The sequence below is a fragment of the Rattus rattus genome, chromosome 5 (assembly GCF_011064425.1).
Source record: "Rattus rattus isolate New Zealand chromosome 5, Rrattus_CSIRO_v1, whole genome shotgun sequence".
Taxonomy (NCBI): Eukaryota; Metazoa; Chordata; class Mammalia; order Rodentia; family Muridae; genus Rattus; species Rattus rattus.
In genome coordinates this window covers 129,047,165-129,051,269 of record NC_046158.1, presented here as the reverse complement: position 1 = coordinate 129,051,269, position 4,105 = coordinate 129,047,165, and the positions used below count along the sequence as shown (strand labels likewise).

General features: G+C 40.9%; 1 pseudogene; it reads right to left on the bottom strand.

The window, feature by feature from the left end:
* Positions 1 to 465: 465 nt before the first annotated feature.
* LOC116901022 lies at positions 466 to 2,821 on the bottom strand (annotated as a pseudogene).
* Between the last annotated feature and the right edge of the window lie 1,284 nt (positions 2,822 to 4,105).

The window sequence follows — 4,105 nt, the reverse complement described above, 5'->3', positions numbered from 1 at the left end:
CTATCCTTTATCTGTTGGCTGTCTTCGCAGCAGTTTTTAAAGACTGCTTACCATTTCACCCACAGTGCCACACTACGCAGTGTCTCAGCCACTAGGGGAACTACAGCTTTATCAGATCCCCGCCAGTAGCTTTATGTCATTAGTACATCACTCTTAAAATAGGGCAGGATCTAAGCTTATTTCAGTCTATGAAAAGCTAAAATTCAAAGAAAATTCAATCTCGCTTAGGGGAACATTGTAAAGTAACAATTCTTGATTTCATATGCCTCATATGATCCATTTGAAACCATAGAGAATTACATTGTTTTGTGTGTCACTGTTTCAAGAGACAAAACAAATTTGACCAGCTAAAACATCTTAAAAATGCACCAAGCTTATGAAGTCTCAAACAAAACTTTTAATTTCCTGTAAATACTCCTGTCAAATGAAGTTATTTCCTGTACAACATTTTTGCAAACTGGTCTTCTATTTCCTTTCATTTGACGTAGATCGGCTATGAGACCTAGAAAAGATCGAGACTGCTTGTGATTTCTCTCCCGAGACAGAGACCTTTTTCTTCTCCTGTCTCTGGAGAGTGACCTGCTTTGGCTTCAGGAAAAGCTTCTCCTCCTTGGGGATCTGAGCCGAGGTAGAGGATTCCTCCTGCGGTAATCATCTTCAGGATGACAACACCAGAAGGGGGCGGGGATGCGGCAGCCACATAGTGTTCTTCCAGCTAGCTCAAGGACAGCAGCAGCAGCATCTCAGGGATCCTCAAATTCGACGAAAGCTAAGCCAGGAGGGTTTCGAGCAACCCACACACTTCAGAGTCGTCCACAATAGCCAAAGTCCATTCTAATTCAGTCTTTTCCCATTGTTTCCAAGATTATCTACAAAAACCTTACAGTCCAAAGGACCACACGATGGATTTCGAGATCCTGGATTTAAAAGGCCCAAGCTCAAATCCTAACGGTGCGACAGGCCCACCCGTTTCCCTCTGGCTCTGCTTCCACAGATGCTCTCACTCCACTGGCATCCACGAAATGGTCGGGGTCACTGCTTTAAAGCGTTCCCCCATCTCACAACAATGCTCAGCCAACCAGACAAGCTTTTAATATGTGGGCTTCCGTTTGTGGTTATCAAGCATATGCTATTATTTCACTATTGGTAAGTGCAGTGACTCCTATTTGCAAATGTGTAGACCGTTTTTATAATGTATTGCTGCTGAGTCATAATATATATAGCATCCTAGGGGACCTTGCTTTAGCACTCCAAATTATTGCCATCTATTTCATGCCGTAACTGAATCTTCAAAAGCGTAGTCTATGGCTCTATCAATATAGTTGATTCAGACTATGTTCAGACCAGTGAATTCTAGGAGTTATGGGCCTATTGCCATACTTCATTTGCAGTGATGTGTGTTCCTTTCTACAATACTGTGCAGAATATCGTAATGGGGGATAAAGCATTCTGTAAATCAGTGGGTGGTGGTTTTGACATAAGCTCTGCATGCAGAGAAGACAAATGTACACTTAGAGAATCCAGTAGAAAAAATACTTCTGTGATGGAAGTGGCTCAGTATAATGTTAATTACATCTGACAATTGATCCCTGCTAGTGGTTCAGTGGTGTCTCCATTTGGCATTTTGGGAACTCATTCCGAGGTCACCTTTGGGAGTTGGTATTGGTGAAACTCTTGCATGAAAACCAATATTAAGTCCCTGCTTAACATCCATATGTTTCACTGTTTTCGAATGAGCTTGGATGATAAAAGAGGTGTCTAGAAAAGACTGACTGCTACCTACAGAATAAATCATCCCATGTTCATTATTAAAATATTTTCCTATTGATGTCATGATTGGGGGAACATTTACGAGAAATAGCAATATCATTTTCTTCCCACTTAGAGCGATTTATCTTCATATGGCTTCGGAATTTTTCATATTACTGATTTCTAATCATACTTCAAGTTCCTGACTATTTAGCTAAATCATTCATTGGTCAGACAATGAATCTGTAATCATCCCATATTTGTAATCTCCTTCAAAGAATATGAATGACCTGAGTCACTGTGTGAAATCCTGTGATTTTCTTTCATCATCAACCCTCAAAAATGTCTTACAAAGAGCTGTAACACTAGAACCATCTGCTTTGAAGCAATGCATGCCTGTCATGCAGAGATATCTGTTATCAGGTTCAAATCTTCCCATCCTCAGCCCCTGAATTTTAAGAACTCTCCAGAAATGTACAGGTGCAGACTCTCAGTGGAAAGGTGGCATGTTATTATTATTAGTAGGAACTATGTCACCTCACGTAGCACACACCTGCCTTTATGACCCATGTGTGTTTGATATATATCTTTCAATTGATGCTACTGTAATCTGTGCATGTCCAATTTTGTGATATTTGTGGATCAGATAACTCCTACTTCTTGATGGACAGAGGAGGTCACGTGATATATTTGTAGCTTATAGTTAAGTATTTCATCCCTACTAAGGCCCCCGAACAACCCAAAACTTTTTCTCAAATAAAAATTCATTATCCACATATGATATCCTAGTTACTCTCTTGTTTATGTAATTCAGTCCTGTGTTTCAATCATGAAAAAATCACAGATAAAGGTTGTATTTAGGGTTACACTTTATACAATATGTCATGGTAGAAAAGACATGGCTGTAGGTGGGAAAGGCATGGTGGAAGTAGCAGGATCTGGCTGTCCACAGAAGGAAGAAGATGGTTGGTATGCAGGAAGGAGAGTAGGGCCCACTGAAGTAAATTTGGGGTCCAACTATAAAACCTCAAAGCTTACCCCTGTGAGTCATTTCCCCCGGCTGAGGCCTCATCTCCTGATGTTGCCACTACCTTCCCGTAGTGCCACAACTTGGTGATCAACTCTTAAAACACATTAGCATTTGGGAGAGATTTTTATATTCAAACCACAATAGAAGGAAACCCTGATTTCAGCATCCCCTAGGGAATGCAATATTATTTGTTTAAAGCAGCCTGCTAAAGGCTCCAGATATTAATCTTCTCTCAACCTGACTCTTCAAGTATCATTGGCTCTTCTGCTTTACATGGATGAAAAGGCAGAGCATCTTGTGTGACAGTCAACACCTGTCACTACAAACAAACTTTCCTTTCTGTCCCCACTGGAAACGAGTAGCTGTTAAGATCACTCAGCAAGGGGAGTGAGGTAGTGCACTCAAGTTAAGACTATCTTGCCTCCATATTTCAAAGACTCACTGTCTCCCATTGTCAGTTATAAGAAAGGTCAGATGCAGTAACTTCTTCATCTTAGAACGGCTTTATAGAATCTGATGTTGGACCTCTCACTAAATAAATTCTCCTAAATGACAAAAGCCTTGGGTAGGACATGTGTTTCTTTAAACACCATGTGCTGGTGTGGATGAACCTGTAACTGAGAAACATGATCAGGGCATCATCTGATCCACACAGAATCACAGTCACCACTCAAAGACAGAAGAGATCTCTGAGGTACTAGATTAAACCACTTAATTTTACAGACTAGGAGACTGTTGACCAGAGAATGAAAACAAAGGCCAGCCATCTGGTTAGGGGGCTGTAAATCAGGCCTGGGCTCCTCTTTCCTTACTCCCTATTGCTGCCTGGCTTGCTGGCTCCCCCACACATGGTGAGATGCTGCACGCGAAATTTTTTCTAGGAGAACTTTCAACCAAAAAGGAATTCACATAAAATTCAACTATGGGGATGACGATAGAAAACATTGGATTGAATAAAGTACATCAGGCACAATAGAGAGATACTGGTCTGCATGTACAAGGTATTTAAAGAAGACAAATTCCCAGAAGCAGAAAGAAGCATAGGGTTGTTTGATCAGCAGCTGCAGAGGGGAGGCATGCATAACTTTTCAATCTTGGAAGGTCAGTGACTTTTCGAGATCTGGATGATACTGTGCCTGGTGCACAACACTGTGTGGTGCAATTACTAACTTGCTAAGTAGGCAGATGGCATGTTAGGTGTCCTAAGCACAATTACACAAAAAGGAAAACATTTTTGAAAAGGGCATGAGTTGCTTTTCTTGATAATGTCAACAGACAAAATGTCTGACAGAATCAGCTTAAGAGCAGTGAGAATAATTTTGACTC